General features: G+C 41.4%; 1 long non-coding RNA gene across 1 annotated transcript; it reads left to right on the top strand.

Annotated features, from left to right (window-relative positions):
- The first annotated feature begins 14,524 nt into the window (after positions 1-14,524).
- Positions 14,525-16,957, top strand: LOC311132172. Its single transcript, XR_014613495.1, has 3 exons — positions 14,525-14,781; positions 15,914-16,685; positions 16,774-16,957. It is a non-coding gene; the product is annotated as an uncharacterized lncRNA (long non-coding RNA).
- The last annotated feature ends 1,597 nt before the right edge of the window (positions 16,958-18,554 follow it).

Here is an 18,554-nt window from a genome sequence, read left to right as displayed (position 1 = left end):
ATCACCCAGAGGGACAACTGAAGTCATGAAGGTGACACTTATGAGGCACTAAGGGTTCACAATGGAAAGATGTGGCTGGACACACTGTCTCTGGGTACATTTTTACCCATAACACATTGCTCTCATATACCCTTTGGTAATCCCCTCTGATTCGAAAGTACTGCAGAACCTCACCCAACGAATCCTTCAGACCCATTATCAGATTTCTGTGTTGTGACGGAGGCTTAATGCGTCTTATTTTGATTGAAGTACATTTATATTAATAGAGAGATACTGATTTTATTCATTTCAAAAGCACTGCTGAGTGCTCTGTGGCTTTGAAAGCAGCAGGATATTATTTAATGCTATAGGGAACGCAGGCAGACTCCTGTGTTCATTAAGTTATAGCTCTACACCCCATAAATCATACCAATATGAGCAGATTATAAGTGGGTGTGTGTTGATACTGAACAAGCGCTTATTGGGGCCCACTGTCTGGAACCCGGCATAGACCCAAGTCACTAACATTAACAATGGAGACGGATACAAATCTGAGAATGTCCAAACATAGCACTTTCCATGGGGTGCCGTCTCAGGTTTTTAGGGCACTAAAACTCTGCTGACCCTGCTTTAACAAGAGGGTGGCCATGGTGAGGGGATGACTGTCAACAATAGAGCTGTCATAAACCCCAGACTCCAGACACAACCCATCTGCCTAAAGCACTGCAGGAGAATAATGTGTGTTTGTGTTTGTGTTTGTGTGTGTTTGTGTGTGTATGAGGGTGTTCAGTGTGTGTGTGTGTGTGTGTCCGTGTGTGTGTATGTGTGTTTGTTTGCATACACTCAAACCAGGCGTATGTGTTCATTCTTAATACTTGCTAATGGTAAATTGCATAGATGTGTGGTTGTTTGTGAACATGTGCCTATGTGTGTGTGTTTCTGTGAGTATGCACTTGTTTGTGTGTGTGTGTGTGTGTGTTTACTCATTCGCTCCGGGGCTATGACCCTTGCTCGCAGGACAACTAATGGACCAATGCATGCATTGCTTTCCTGTTTTCTCCAGGTCTTTAGATTTTATTGGAATTGCTTGAGAAAAAGAAAATCTGTCAAAAACACTCCACCAGAGCGACTGTAAAAGTGACAAATACTTCCCGAAAAATACTTGCATAATGACCAAACCGTCTCCGCGCATGCGCCATCGTGCGCATGTTGATTTTGTCTATCCTCACCAGACGCATTCATGACACCCAGGTTAAAATTCCCAAAACAACTGTGAACCAACTATATTAATTGGTGACATGTTGAAGCACATATTCATAGACATTTGGCTAGCTTGCTGTTGCTAGATAATTTGTCCTGGGAGATAAACATGGGTTGTTATTTTACCTGAAATACACACGGTCCTTTTTTTTGCTGGATCTTTGTAGAATTTTGATCCTTTTTTTGTCACAAAAAATTGTGTGTTCTCTACTCCGGCAATTAATCCACAGATAAAAGGGGAAACCTAGTTTGTTTTTTGTTAGTTTTCTTTGATTAATCTCTCCTCGTTCATTCTTCTTCTTCTTCTTCTTCTTCTTCTTCTGTGGATTTTATATGGTGGTTGGCAAACAACTTCAAGGCGCATTACCTCACCAACTGGACTGGAGTGTGGACCTCGTTCTTCTTTCAATCACCCACTTGGGTATATGCTCGTAAAAACCAAAATAAAATATAACCAAGTATTTTAGCGCCTGGCTACGCAGATGCCTGTTGACGCATGCGAGCAGTTTGGACGAAATTATTGAATAACATGTATGTGTACATTTATTTTGCAACGCTCGCACACGCTGGCGGTCTGGTCAGCATTGTCAAACTATGGTCAAGATGGTTGATAGTCCATAACTCTACATTACATGCTTAAAATTACCGATATCATTTTAATGATGTGTCGGTAAGTGTTGCTTTAAACACCAATGGTATTGCAGCAAAAACAGGAGGCAGCTAGTCACAGCTGACTACATTTACTGCTTTGAAATGTACTATGTACCCCTGTAAGCATTGATACAGTGCATTCGGAAAGTATTCAGACCCCTTCACTTTTCCCACATTTTGTTACTTTACAGCCTTATTCTAAAATGGATTAAACAAAACATTTTCCTCATCAATCTAAACACAATACCCCATAATGGCAAAGTGAAAAACTGGTTTTTAGACAATTTTGCAAATGTATTAAAATAAAAAAACAGAAATACCTTATTTACATAAGTATTCAGACCCTTTGCTATGCGACTCAAAATTGAGCTCAGGTGCATCCTGTTTCCATAGAAAATCCTTGAGATGTTTCCACAACTTGATAGGAGTCCACCTGTGGTAAATTACATTGATTGGACATGATTTGGAAAGGTCCCACAGTTGACAGTGCATGTCAGAGTAAAAACCAAGCCATGAGGTTGAAGGAATTGTCCGTAGAGCTCCGAGACAGGATTGTGTCAAGGCACAGATCTGGGGAAGGGTGCCATTGTAGCACTGAAGGTCCCCAAGAACACAGTGGCCTCCTTTCATTCTTAAATGGAAGAAGTTTGGAACCACCAAGACCCTTCCTAGAGCCTCCCGGCCAAACTGAGCAATCAGGGGAGAAGGGCCTTGGTCAGGGAGGTGACCAAGAACCTGATGGTCACTCTGACAGAGCTCCAGAGGTCCTCTGTGGAGATGGGAGAACCTTCCAGAAGGACAACCATTTCTGCAGCACTCCAGCAATCAGGCCTTTACGGTAGAGTGGCCAGATGGAAGCCACTCCTCAGTGAAAAGGCAAATGACAAAAGGCACCTAAAGGACTCTCAGACCATGAGAAACAAGATTCTCTGATCTTATAAAACCAAAATTGAACTATTTGGCCTGAATGCCAAGCGTCACGTCTGGAGTAAACCTGGCAGCATCCCTACGGTGAAGCATGGTGGTGGCAGCATCATGCTGTGGGGATGTTTTTCTACGGCAGGGACTGGAAGACTAGTCAGGATTGAGGGAAAGATAAACGGAGTAAAGTACAGAGAGATCCTTGATGAAAACCTGCTCCAGAGCGCTCAGGACCTCAGACTGGGCGAAGGTTCACCTTCCAACAGGACAACGACCCTAAGCACACAGCCAAGAGAACGCAGTAGTGGCTTCGGGACAAGTCTCTGAATGTCCTTCAGTGGCCCAGCCAGAGCCCGGACTTGAACCCGATCTAACATCTCTGGAGAGACCTGAAAATAGCTGTGCAGCGACGCTCCCCATCCAACCTGACAGAGCTTGAGAAGATCTGCAGAGAAGAATGGAAGAAACTCCCCAAATACAGGTGTGCCACGCTTTTAGCGTCATACCCAAGAAGACTTGAGGCTGTAATCACTGCCAAAGGTGCTTCAACAAAGTACTGAGTAAAGGGTCTGAATACTAATGTAAATGTGATATTTTTAAAAACCTGTTTTTGCTTTGTCATTATGGGGTATTGTGTGTAGATTGATGAGGCGGAAAAAACATGTAATATATAAGGCTATAACGTAACAATATGTGTAACAGATACAGGATATTAATTTGAGCCTTTTTGCTACAGCAGGAAAATAATCCTGCAGCAACAGGACATGTGAATTATTATGTGCATTACATTTTGGGAGGGGTTGATACATTTTTCATAAGGGAAAATCAAGTCAGAAATTTCTAAGTGGAAATTACAAAATTCAGAAGCCTTTTTAAACCTCAAATACACTACAAGTAAAACAATTTGTCCATTTCAGGAAAGTTCTTCTGCAACAGGGTGATCAAATTAAGATCCTACATCTGTAGTAAGATCACATGTGAACTCACTCTCTCAGTCAGATGGCTGTCAGTAATGTTCCATACCTGCCCTGAGTAAAATCAGTTCTAGATTGTATGACAGGAGTTTACTGTTTATTTTAATTGACAATCTATCGACTAGCCATCATTCTGAATCTATAGCTAGCAGGACTTCAAATATACATTCCACTCTACAAATTACATTTGGAACAGATTTGTATGACTTCACACTTCTGAGAAAAAAGTTATTTTATTTCTAGGTACGTGATGGATTCTGAGAAACTTTTAGAAGAGGGCGATCTAAAAACATACTTTGAAATACAAATGAATATGAATCAGACTAAATACCATGCAGTATGTTGCATTTCTCATGGCATTTGTAAATCCTTGCAAAGCACATGTGATCTGAGTTGAATATTACATTTTATATATTCCTCAGACAGAATAGGCCTAGCTGGAGCTAAATCGAAAATGGTGGCCTTTGGGAAAATGTTGAACTGCATTTCAAGGTAAAGGAACAATACTTCAATGTTGATCATACTGTCATTGTGGAATTCTGTTGTTGAATATTTTGGGCAATTCCAAATTTGGGAAACAAAAATAATGTGAGTAATGGCAGGAAAGATGCCATTAGCCATGTCTGTGGTGAGAGGCAAAACATAACCATATGAGGTACTGTGGGCCCAGGTTCAAGACAAACTGTAGGGCCCAATGCACAACGCACTGCAAATGGAAGGTTTCGACATTTATCTTATCTTTTATCAACATGTACTGCACCACAAGAGAGAAAGCTAACTCTCTCAGGGCTGTAATGGAATCCATGTTAGCAAGGCGAAAAGAAAATATCAGGGAGGGTCACAGAAACGACACTTAGGGAAAAATAACACATATCACATGGATCAGAACGCATGATTAATGAGGTTAATCTGACGAAGAACATTCCTAAATTGTGTGAGTTCTTTATTTATCACGCTCCATCTGACAAAGTTCAGTCAACGGTCCCTGGTCTCTGTACCTCGCCTTGCCTGGTCACTCCTGAGTTTCCTCAGAGTTGCAGTTAGCATTTCCAGACTCAAATTAACCAGGACATTTACCACAAAATGACATAAGGGACAAGCATTTCCCTAGGTACTTTTGGCCTTCAACACGAGAGAACCAAGAAGCTTGTTTTCACTTTACATGAAACCTGACAAGTCTGGTGTCTAGCAATTCTAATCAGACAAGGACAAGGCTCAAGCTTAATTTGCTTAAAAAGACAGCCATGTTTAATTATGGATAATTTTTCTTACTCCTCTCTCAAATTGCATTTTTTATGAGCGATACATCTCGAAGAGCTGTTGAAATAATGACACAACGGTTGTTATCGCCTCCATTTCAAACGCTGTTGAGGTGTTTAATAACTGAAGTACCATCTCTATCTCACCAGGAGTTCACTGCTCATTTTAAACCTAATAATGTGCTACTCTTCGGTCTTCGCTTACACTCGCAATTCAGGTCTGTCAAATATCCCCTGCCAGACAGTTCCCCCGTCTACCCTGCTCACACCTGATCTGATCTGCTGCTACACAATATGGAACATGATGGAGAGACAGACAAAAACACCACTCTTATGCAACCCAGAGTTTTAGAGCACGTTCCCTTCTTGGAATAGTGAATGGCCACAGTCAGACAGATAGGGATTTCAGGAGTGCAGCGAAAAGGCGAGAAGGGACAGAAGATCAGATTGCATGTATATTAAGAATTTGAACTTTTAGTGATAATAGTCCCATAGAGACATCTGTATTACACATATTTCACAAGATGGCTAACTGCTCATGCAACTTGGGAGCTGGGACACAGTGCAAAGTCTCTGCATATTAAGTTAACTCCTCAAATCCCTGTACAATTCAACCTGCCCATAGAGACTCACTCAGTTGATTATCTTTCTATTGGAACACCAAGAAGAGTATGAGCCATCTTTCATGATCAGGTGGATAACAAGTTCCTTTATACAGCAACCATTCCCCTTTGGTAATTTCCTCAGAATTCTTGAGCAAATGTAGCGTATTTCTTACATCTTGAACCAGACACCTGCACCCAATTATGCTGACACAAAGCTACACACTTTGAGGTTTGGTCCTGAAACAAGCACACTAACGTGACAACCTTCAGACACCGACACAGGACTCCATTTTAGTAACACAAACAGAGTACTTTTAACCCCCCCCCCCCCCACCCCTCCCTCACATCATTTGCAAAAACAGAGTGCTCTTATTGCAGCTCCGGCAGAGTGATCCGGCTGGGCTTTTATACGATACTGGAGTGGGTCTTGCGGCAGGAAGACTGACCAGCTTGTGGGGTGAACAGAGGTGCCATTTTGTTGCCCCCATCCCTTCACTGAGCCCCTTTAAAATATTCATTCATAAACTCCCAGAACCATTACTCCACATCAAACACAGATCCTGTAGGAAAAGCACTAAGCTGATGCATCTAGGAAAGAAAATAGAAAGAAACTGAAAAACAGGACTATGTGCAGACAGACATTTATATATATATTGATGTGCTAAATATATTCAGAGGAATTGTGTTTTTGTGCAGTACTGTGTCGGAATGCTGATTTAAAAGAAAAAGCACTTGAATAGATTTTGAATGGCAAATTAAGCAGCTGCATCTTGGAAGTTCCAAGTGTGGAAATTATATTTACTGTTGATTATACTGTCAATTCTCCAGGGTCTATCTATAGAAAGGCTGAGATTTATGGCTTTTTCAAAAGGCATATACAGTTGAAGTCGGAAGTTTGGAGAATGGAATAAAGAAATATAGAAATATTAGGATGAGCAATGTCGGAGTCCAGAGTATAAATGAATATATATACAGTGGGGGAAAAAAGTATTTAGTCAGCCACCAATTGTGCAAGTTCTCCCACTTAACAAGATGAGAGAGGCCTGTAATTGTCATCATAGGTACACGTCAACTATGACAGACAAAATGAGGAACAAAAATCCAGAAAATCACATTGTAGGATTTTTTATGAATTTATTTGCAAATTATGGAGGAAAATAAGTATTTGGTCAATAACAAAAGTTTCTCAATACTTTGTCATATACCCTTTGTTGGCAATGACACAGGTCAAACGTTTTCTGTAAGTCTTCACAAGGTTTTCACACACTGTTGCTGGTATTTTGGCCCATTCCTCCATGCAGATCTCCTCTAGAGCAGTGATGTTTTGGGGCTGTCGCTGGGCAACACGGACTTTCAACTCCCTCCAAAGATTTTCTATGGGGTTGAGATCTGGAGACTGGCTAGGCCACTCCAGGACCTTGAAATGCTTCTTACGAAGCCACTCCTTCGTTGCCCGGGCGGTGTGTTTGGGATCATGTCATGCTGAAAGACCCAGCCACGTTTCATCTTCAATGCCCTTGCTGATGGAAGGAGGTTTTCACTCAAAATCTCACGATACATGGCCCCATTCATTCTTTCCTTTACACGGATCAGTCGTCCTGGTCCCTTTGCAGAAAAACAGCCCCAAAGCATGATGTTTCCACCCCCATGCTTCACAGTAGGTATGGTGTTCTTTGGATGCAACTCAGCATTCTTTGTCCTCCAAACACGACGAGTTGAGTTTTTACCAAAAAGTTATATTTTGGTTTCATCTGACCATATGACATTCTCCCAATCCTCTTCTGGATCATCCAAATGCACTCTAGCAAACTTCAGACGGGCCTGGACATGTACTGGCTTAAGCAGGGGGACACGTCTTGCACTGCAGGATTTGAGTCCCTGGCGGCGTAGTGTGTTACTGATGGAACACTTTGTTACTTTGGTCCCAGCTCTCTGCAGGTCATTCACTAGGTCCCCCCGTGTGGTTCTGGGATTTTTGCTCACCGTTCTTGTGATCATTTTGACCCCACGGGGTGAGATCTTGCGTGGAGCCCCAGATCGAGGGAGATTATCAGTGGCTTGTATGTCTTCCATTTCCTAATAATTGCTCCCACAGTTGATTTCTTCAAACCAAGCTGCTTACCTATTGCAGATTCAGTCTTCCCAGCCTGGTGCAGGTCTACAATTTTGTTTCTGGTGTCCTTTGACAGCTATTTGGTCTTGGCCATAGTGGAGTTTGGAGTGTGACTGTTTGAGGTTGTGGACAGGTGTCTTTTATACTGATAACAAGTTCAAACAGGTGCCATTAATACAGGTAACGAGTGGAGGACAGAGGAGCCTCTTAAAGAAGAAGTTACAGGTCTGTGAGAGCCAGAAATCTTGCTTGTTTGTAGGTGACCAAATACTTATTTTCCACCGTAATTTGCAAATAAATTCATTAAAAATCCTACAATGTGATTTTCTGGATTTTCCTCAATTTGTCTGTCATAGTTGACGTGTACCTATGATGAAAATTACAGGCCTCTCTCATCTTTTTAAGTGGGAGAACTTGCACAATTGGTGGCTGACTAAATACTTTTTTTCCCCACTGTATATATATACTGTATATATACAGTTGAAGTCGGAAGTTTACATACACTTAGGTTGGAGTCATTAAAACTCATTTTTCAACCACTCCACAAATTTCTTGTTAACAAACTATAGTTTTGGCAAGTCGATAAGGACTTATTTTCCACCATAATTTGCAAATAAATGTATAAAAAATCCTACAATGTGATTTTCTGGAGAAAAAAAATCTCAATTTGTCTGTCATAGTTGACGTGTACCTATGATGAAAATTACAGGCCTCTCTCATCTTTTTAAGTGGGAGAACTTGCACAATTGGTGGCTGACTAAATACTTTTTTCACCCACTGTATATATATACTGTATATATACAGTTGAAGTCGGAAGTTTACATACACTTAGGTTGGAGTCATTAAAACTCATTTTTCAACCACTCCACAAATTTCTTGTTAACAAACTATAGTTTTGGCAAGTCGATTAGGACATCTACTTTGTGCATGACACAAGTCATTTTTCCAACTATTGTTTACAGACAGATTATTTCACTTAATCACAATTCCAGTGGGTCAGAAGTTTACATACACTAAGTTGACTGTGCCTTTCAACAGCTTGGAAAATTCCAGAAAATGATGTCATGGCTTTAGAAGCTTCTGATAGGCTAATTGACATAATTTGAGTCAATTGGAGGTGTACCTGTGGATGTATTTCAAGGCCTACCTTCAAACTCAGTGCCTCTTTGCTTGACATCATGGGAAAATCAAAATAAATCAGCCAAGACCTCAGAAAAACAATTGTAGACCTCCACCAGTCTGGTTCATCCTTGGAAGCAATTTCCAAACGCCTGAAGGTACCACGTTCATCTGTACAAACAATAGTACGCAAGTATAAACACCATGGGACCACGCAGCTGTCATACCGCTCAGGAAGGAGACGCGTTCTGTCTCCTAGAGATTAACGTACTTTGGTGTGAAAAGTACAAATCAATCCCAGAACAACAGCAAAGGACCTTGTGAAGATGCTGGAGGAAACAGGTACAAAAGTATCTATATCCACAGTAAAACGAGTCCTATATCGACATAACCGGAAAGGCCGCTCAGCAAGGAAGAAGCCACTGCTCCAAAACCGCCATAAAAAAGCCAGACTACGGTTTGCAACTGCACATGGGGACAAAGATTGTACATTTTGGAGAAATGTCCTCTGGTCTGATGAAACAAAAATAGAACTGTTTGGCCATAATGACCATCGTTATGTTTGGAGGAAAAAGGGGATGTCTTGTGAAGCATGGGGGTGGCAGCATCATGCTTTGGGGGTGCTTTGCTGCATGAGGGACTGGTGCATTTCACAAAATAGATGGCATCATGAGGAAGGAAATTTATGTGGATATATTGAAGCAACATCTCAAGACATCAGTCAGGAAGTTAAAGCTTGGTCGCAAATCGGTCTTCCAAATGGACAATGACCCCAAGCATACTTCCAAAGTTGTGGCAAAATGGCTTAAGAACAACAATGTCAAGGTATTGGAGTTACCATCACAAAGCCCTGACCTCAATCCTATAGAAAATGTGTGGACAGGACTGAAAAAGCATGTGCGAGCAAGGAGGCCTACAAACCTGACTCATTTACACCAGCTCTGTCAGGAGGAATGGGCCAAAATTCACCCAACTTATTGTGGGAAGCTTGTGGAAGGCTACCCAAAATGTTTGACCCAAGTCAATAATTTGTAGAGCCACCTTTTTCAGCAATTATAGCTGCAGGTCTCTTGGGGTATGTCTCTATAAGCTTGGCACATCTTGCCACAGGGATTTTTGTCCATTCTTCAAGGCAAAACTGCTCCAGCTCCTTCAAGTTGGATGGGTTCCGCTGGTGTACAGCAATCTTTATACTGCAGATTCTCAATTGGATTGAGGTCTGGGCTTTGACTAGGCCATTCCAAGACATTTAAATGTTTCCCTTAAACCACTTGAGTGTTGCTTTAGCAGTATGCTTAGGGTCATAGTCCTGCTGGAAGGTGAACCTCCGTCCCAGTCTCAAATCTCTGGAAGACTGAAACAGGTTTCCCTCAAGAATTTCCCTGTATTTAGCGCCATCCATCATTCCTTCAATTCTGACCAGTTTCCCAGTCCCTGCCGATGAAAAACATCCCCACAGCATGATGGTGTTCTCGGGGTGATGAGAGGTGTTGGGTTTGTGCCAGACATAGCATTTTCCTTGATGGCCAAAAAGCTCAATTTTAGTCTTACTTACTTTTTATCTGACCAGAGTACCTTCTTCCATATGTTTGGTGAGTCTCCCACATGCCTTTTGGCAAACACCAAACGTGTTTGCTTATTTTTTTCTTTAAGCAATGGCTTTTTTCTGGCCACTCTTCTGTAAAGCCCAGCTCTGTGGAGTGTACGGCTTAAAGTGGTCCTATGGACAGATACTCCAATCTCGCTGTGGAGCTTTGCAGCTCCTTCAGGGTTATCTTTGGTCTCTTTGTTGCCTCTCTGATTAATGCCCTCCTTGCCTGGTCCATCAGTTTTGGTGGGCGGCCCTCTCTTGGCAGGTTTATTGTGGTGCCATTTTCTTGCCATTTTCTAATAATGGATTTCATGGTGCTCCGTGGGATGTTCAAAGTTTCTGATATTTTTTTATAACCCAACCCTGATCTTCTCCACAACTTTGTCACTGAACTGTTTGGAGAGCTCCTTGGTCTTCATGGTGCCGCTTCCTTGGTGGTGCCCGTTGCTTAGTGGTGTTGCAGACTCTGGGGCCTTTCAGAACAGGTGTATATATACTGAGATCTTGTGTCAGATCATGTGACACTTAGATTGCACACAGGTGGACTTTATTTAACTAATGATGTGACTTCTGAAGGTAATTGGTTGCACCAGATCTTATTTAGGAGCTTCGTAGCAAATTGGGTGAATACATATGTACGCACCACTTTTCCGTTATTAATGTTTTTGAATTTTTTGAAATAAGTAATTTTTTGAATTTCACTTCACCAATTTGGACTATTTTGTGTATGTCCATTACATGAAATCCAAATAAAATCCATTTAAATTACAGGTTGTAATGCAACAAAATAGAAAAAACACCAAGGGGTATGAATACTTTTGCAAGGCACTGTATGGCTGTTGTGTCTCTCTAGTGTTTTTTTTCTCAGAAGTCTGAATTCAGAAATGTCATCCAAACTTGCTAGATCCTTCTCTCTGTGCTCAGTCAAGCCTCGTAGAGTGTGCAGCTTTTCGCTCGCCACAGATTCCAATTTCCGCCCAGAATGTCACAGTTAATGCAGTTTGGCATGACAGATTTATGCTTTAAATACGAGGGACATTACAATATGAGAGCAAGGCAGAAATCAAAGGATGAGATGGAGGAGAGCAGGAGGATGAATGTGATTGTCACGACTTCGGCCGAGGCTGCCTCCCCTCCTTGTTCGGGCAGGCTTCGGCGTTCGTCGTCACCGGAGTACTAACCACTGCCGCCCCAATCATCATCACAATTGTCTTGTCTCGTCAATCACACACACCTGGTTCTAATCCCCTAATTAGTCTGTGTATAAGTGTTCCCTCTGACCCCTTGTCCTTGTGGGTGATTGTTTATTTGTGGAGGTTAGTGAACATCGGTGGAGCTCGTGTATTTTGTATCGATGGGAGAATTTTCCCTTGTGCCTTGTATTTTCCAGTGCGCCTGTTTTGTGCCCTGGAGTGTGTTTGACGTATTTCTGCGTAAACCTGTATTTTGCGGATTAAAGCCTGTTATTCTGTGATTTACCCTCCTGCGCCTGACTCCTTCAACACCACCTCATCACAGTGATTAAGATGAGAAGGCCCAAGTAGAAGAAGATGAAAGAGAGAGATTGACATGCGAGGGGAGGAAAGGAGAAGAAAGCAGTCCGGCGAATCCGATTGGACAGGCATGTCTCTCAAACACTCCGCGGTTCACTTCACCATCCATTAAAACCATCCATCCTTTCTGTAGAGCATCAGCCCTTTCACTTTCTTCACTGTCTGGTGGAAGAGACAAAGTGGACACAGGCGGTGAAGGTGGGGGTTCTCTCTAAATCAACATTGGATTGTTTCTTTATTCAATGTCACATTTGATTTGTGGCTAATGCCATACGTCGCCTTTGATTTGTTGCTATTGGGTTTGATATGCAAAAGAATATCTGGTAATGCACAGCTAATTGGCTCGGTGGGTTGCAGAGTCGGATCTGGAGGCACCGTGTTCTATTGAGCTTGAAACCTGTGTTTCCCTGGTTCGTTCCTAAAAGCACCTTGGCTAAGGTTTTACAACATGGCATCCCTTGGCTTGTCGTCAGCAAGGGCACCAAATATCCAGGCTGCCAAAACATCCCGCTCTGGATGTGGTGCTGGCTCTCCCCTCTCCTCCCCTCCTTCGAACCACATAAATCACAGACTGTCTCTTCAAGGTTGACCTCTTTGTGAACTGCTGCTGGCTTTTGAGAGCTGTTTAAATAGCGGAGGCAAGAAAAAAAACACATGCTTCACAGGGGGATTTTACTATTCAGATTGCATACTCTAGCTCAGTCTTAGAGTATGTCAAGAGGGTGATTAGAAGTGAAAACTTTGTACAACGACTGACCCATTGAAAATGAATGGATGAAATCACACTCACTGGACGAGACGCTGTCTCCTACTCCTAATGGGTAATGACATTTGGTTAGGCATACAATAAAAACACATAAGTTGACTTCTTGTAGCAAGAGCATAATCTACTTGCTTTTCAATATTGCTATTTGTGTATCTCTTACTAGAATATTTCATTCTGGAAGACTATCAGTTTGATACACAAAGCAAAGGACCCGTATGAACAGGTTGTAGCTAGCTGTGGTTACCGCCAGTGACTGACATGACAACAGAGTGGTCACTGGCTCTGATAGGCTACTGTGACACCCCACAGAGATAGTGAGAAGGACAAGCACACAGACAGGAAGAAAGAGAGAGTAAAGAGAGTAAAAGAGCAGACCTCGGAGACAAAATAATCTTGGTGCGCGGTAGGCAGGAAATTAAGTCAACAGTCTCACTCCTTTCCTCCCCTAAAGAGCCTAGAGAATGACTGTAGCAGCTGTGGGGCCATTGTCCTTTGCTTTCTCCATTCTGCTTCGGGGGAGTTAGCAAGCTAGTTTTTTACGAAACAGCCACTACACTGAACAAAAATACAAACGCAACATGTAAAGTGATGGTCCCATGTTTCATGAGCTGAAATAAAAGGTCCCAGAAATGTTCCATACGCATAAAAAGATTATTTCTCTCAAATGTTGTGAAAAATGTGTTTACATCCCTGTTAGTGAACATTTCTCCTTTACCAAGATAATCCGTCCACCTGACAGGTGTGGCATATCAATAAGCAGATTAGACAACATGATCATTACACAGGTGAACCTTGCTGGGGACAATAAAAGGCCACTCTAAAATGTGCAGTTGTCACACAACACAATGCCACAGATGTCTCAAGTTTTGAGGGAGCGTGCAATTGACATGCTGACTGCAGGAATGTTCACCAGAGCTGTTGCCAGAGAATTTAATGTTAATTTCTCTACCATAAGCCTCCAACGTCATTTTAGAGAATTTGGCAGTACGTCCAACCATCCTTTTTTTAAGGTATCTGTGACCAACAGATACATATCTATATTCCCAATCATGTAAAATCCATAGATTAGGGCCTAATGAATTTATTTCAATTGATTGATTTCCTCATATGAACTGTAACTCAGTAAAATCTTTGAAATTGTTGTGTTTATATTTTTGTTCAGTATAAAATGAGATGAGAAAATGTAACTCCAGCTGTGTGGACTGTGGCATCAGATATGAAAACATAGCCACAAAGGAATAGAACAAATGTATGTACAAAGCTAAACACAGATATGCATGCATTGCTGGGTAGGATAATTGGATTACTAGACTTTGTAGCAGTGAATATTAGCTTAGGAGTTGTCATTAATCATGTTCTGATGTAAACACTCATGCAAATGTCAAATGTTCTCAAAATAGATGACAAAGGTCAGGTCTAATGCGGCATCAGATATCTCGTCTTTGTTAGAGTAATGTTGTATTCTCTCTATACTACTGTCACAAAGACAAAAGGAATGTAGAAGGAGATTTAAGCTATATTTCTGGGTTTGGGAACAACTAGCTAAATGTCCAACTGCGATAGTGGAAGCCAGTGGCGGTTCAGCCAGGGCTTTTTGTTAAAAGAAGATGAGCACCCCACAGATGGGCCAGTGAAAGTGGGTTGATTAATGATTAATTTAACTTGGCCACAACAGAAAGACAAAAACATATCCCAGGAAGAGAAGCACTTCAGATTTCTGGCAGAGAGGGGAAACGCAAGCAAAGATGTCATCATTCATGCTGTTTACTGGACCTTATGCACATTGTGTCCATAAGTAATGGACCAAGAAGAAAGACAGAGAGGCTAAGCTAAGGGCATGAATGGACCTCCATCAATGCTGAAAAGTATTCTTTCTGACAGACATTCATATTGAGTTATTAGCTAGCGCAAAACTGTATGGCATCGGGAATATGTGAAAAGGAAAATAAATGAAGATAGAAAGAGATGTGGAGTACATACATGTAACAAGGTTTGTAATGTTGATTGGTTTGAATGAGATTCTAATTAGCCAGTAAGGAACTCTTAATTATTCAAGACTTTCATTCATATTGTCTGGCCATTAATCAAATAAATATGCCGTATTAGGGTTGCGATAGCAGTGCGTTTCGTGGAATTTCAATTAACAATGTTAAAATGTGAAAAACAAGTACAGTGAAATGCCTTTCTTGCAAGCTCTTTCCCAACAATGAAGTAATCAATGCTGTAATCAATATCAGTACTACTATAAAAAAATAAATAGAAATAAGAACATGAGAAAGTAAATAAGCTATATACAGGGTCAGTTCCAGGGTCAGTGCCAATACCATTTCACAATGTGCAGGGATACTGGAGTGGTAGGGGTAGATATGTATAGGGGTAAGGTGACTAGGCATTAGGACATAAGTTTAACAAACCATACAACTCTATGCACAAGGACTACTTTGAACAATTTAAACAGAACATTTCACAAAAACACATTTACTGGAAGAACTGTGCGATGCAAAGTTTGGTAAAATAATTATGGTAAAATCTCCATCAGTTCTTTATGCGTCCACGTTTTCCAAAAACTTCAAAGATGTCTACAGAAATAATGGGGTGTCAGCTATGACATGACACCTTGAGTTTAAAAGTATATATTTTGGTTATTGAGCTACAGTAGGTGAAGTGGATTTACATCCGGTAACGGAATTACAGTAATGGAATTACATCATGGGTCCCTGATCTGTACAATGTAGAAATGCATAATTATTTATATTAATATAATTCTCTTCATTGTAATGTATCCTGAATAGGTACACAAAGGTAAAAATATGCAATATCCTTCTTTTGCATATTTGGGTATTATTTTACACACTGGCTATTATTGTAATGAGCTCCACACCCAAAACAAGACCACATTTGGTTGGTCTGGGCCAGACCAAATCGGAAACAATCATAGACGTCTATGTTTCAGAAAAAATAACCAAATTAGGGTCTCAACTTATTGTTGCGAGTTAGAATACACAAGCAATTTGTGTTTTTTTATGTCAGTCACTGACAGGCACTCAATTACATTTACATTTTTAGCAGACGCTCTTATCCAGAGCGACTTACAGTTAGTGAATACATATTTTTTTATACAGGCCCCCCGTGGGAATCGAACCCACAACCCTGGCGTTGCAAACGCCACGTTCTATCAACTGAGCTACATCCCTGCCAGCCATTCCCTCCCCTACCCTGGACCAATTGTGGGCCGCCCATGAGTCTCCCGGTCGCGGCCAGCTGCGACAGAGCCTGGATTCGAACCAGGATCTCTAGTGGCACAGTTAGCACTGCGATGCAGTGCCTTAGACCACTGCGCCACTCAGGAGTTGGAATTAGCCATGTCAGTTAACAATTTTAAGATTGGTAAGGTGCTGTAGCCAGCTATCTAAACTTGTAGTAATCATGGCCGAATAGTGACCGGGTACGCAGGGTATGTGCCCAGGGGCCCTGATCTCCAGGGGGCCTCCATCAATTTTGTAAGTCATTCTCACTCAAATATCATTAACATGGCATAAGTCATGGCAAAATGTGTAGAATTGCAGGACATTTTCTTTAAAACTGAAACAATTTCTCTCCAACCCATGGCAAAATGTGTTATGTGGGCAGCTTGTCTCTCCCTTTTCTGTTTCCCTTCCTCCTTGTTTTGTCCCCTCTGTGTCTGTTGTATCTGTATGTGTGTTTGTCCCCTTTATGTGGGTGTGTCTGGAGTGGATCAGGGGGCGTGCTCAGGATCTGCCTCTCCTGTGCAGCTGCGGGTTGTTTCCAGTGATTCCTGCCTACGCAGCTGCATCCTATTCTCTAATCAACCAGCACTACTAATTCCGGGGCATGGCTCTCCACCGGCGCCAGATCGTTGTTCTTACCAGAGCGGTAACTTGGCTCACCAGTAAAGTTATTTTGTCTTTGTCTTCAGCCTGGCTCTCCACTCTCCTTAACCTGTCGTTTGTTTTGTCTTTAGTTTCGGACATACCTCCCAACCTGCCTGCCTTCCTGCCTGTCGGTCTGCCTGCCTGCCTGCCTGCCTGCCTGCCTGCCTCAGCCTCTCCTTCCTCCGGAGCCGACTAGCCCACTCTGTTCCTTTACTTCAGTTGTTTTTGGACTAAGACAATTTTTACTTTTATTAAATATTTTTGTTTCTTCCACTCCCTTTGTCGTGTTTGTTTCTCTGAGTGCTGGGTTGAACCATAGCCTTAACAAAATGGGTAGAATTGTAGGAAATTAACTGTAAAACTGCAACAACAAAAAAAAATCTTCCCTATGGCAAATAAGTAGAATTGCATGAAATTTGTTATAAAATTGCTAAATTTTCTCTGCCACAAGGTAAAATGTGTAAAACTGCCGAAACCACATTCTCGTTTAGGGCCCCCAAAGGCTAGAGTCGGACCTGATCACAGTACAGCACAGTAGAGCACAGCACAGCACAATAGAGTAGAGTTCAGTACAGTACAGTACAGGACAGTGCAGTAAAGTAAAGTAGATATGTTCAGTACAGTACAGTGGACTACAGTACAATAATGTATATTATACTGTACTCTACTCTAGTGTGCTCTACTGTACTGAACTCTACTGTACTGTACAGTACTGTACTCTACTTGTATTTACTTTACTGTACTGTTCTGTACTGTACTCTACTGTGCTGTCCTGTACTGTACTGTGCTGTCCAAACTTGTTGAAACATAGACGTCAATGATTGGTTCGAATTTGGTCCGGCCAGGGCGGACTGACCAAATTTAAACTACTTTTCAAGACCTGTGTCGGTCGGTGCTTAGTGGGTTAGGATGCTTGTTACAGTAAATGGAAAGAGGGTAGGTGGTAGGTGTCGTGGTAGGTGTCAGTAAGAGCCAGGAGAGGTGACATTAACTGGAGCGAGAGAGAAAGGGAGAATGAGAAGGAGGAGTTGTCCAGACAGTTTTTACAGTCTTGCTTTGACCACCAGATGACAGAAAGAGAAAGAAAACAGTTATAAGCTGAACATAACAGTATACCAGTGGAAGGGAGGACAGTAGCAGGTGACCCAACTGTGGTTTGTGACTACTATGATTTCCCGTTGTAGCCAATTCAATTGCAGTAGTTCCATTACTGATTTTTCACTAATTACATTACCGATTTGGTAACAGATTTACGAGTTTTAATCACTTAATAATTCATAAACAAACTTGATATAAATAAAAACACGTTATTTTTTATTTTCATTGTCCCCTCCTCCTCACGGGGGAGAGAAATCTGAAAATATTTTAAAGATACTGTTTGTAGGTTTTTGGTAACCGAATTACAAGGTACAAGGCAATGTTTCTTAAACTTACAGAAGGCAAATAAGTTCTCCAAAACTAAATATAAGTGGTGATATTAGTTGGCAGGGATCTTCACTTTAACATTATTGTGAATTTGATGTATTTCTAATATCTTTTGACACTTTTTCTGGGAGATGTTGTCTAAGACCCCTTTTCCATCTGTTTGATCATAAATCAAAGCCTTTCCTTATTCCACATTTCTAGGATGGAAAATGGTTGAAAAATGTATGCCTTACTTTCACAAAAATATAGTAAAAGAAGAGATATACATACGAAAGGGAAATTACAGTAGAAAACACATTTCTACACAATGCAAGATTTCAGCACCTTATCGGGGGGAAATAGACCTCTTGCAACATTACTATAAATTGAATGAAGCGAACTTCCTGTGGACTGTACTTCATGTGCTAGCACAGTGATTCCTTTTTTGAACAGCTTGTAATATGTT

This window comes from Coregonus lavaretus (genome assembly GCF_964263955.1).
Source record: "Coregonus lavaretus genome assembly, chromosome: 7".
Taxonomy (NCBI): domain Eukaryota; kingdom Metazoa; phylum Chordata; class Actinopteri; order Salmoniformes; family Salmonidae; genus Coregonus; species Coregonus lavaretus.
This window is presented reverse-complemented; position numbering and strand designations above follow the sequence as displayed.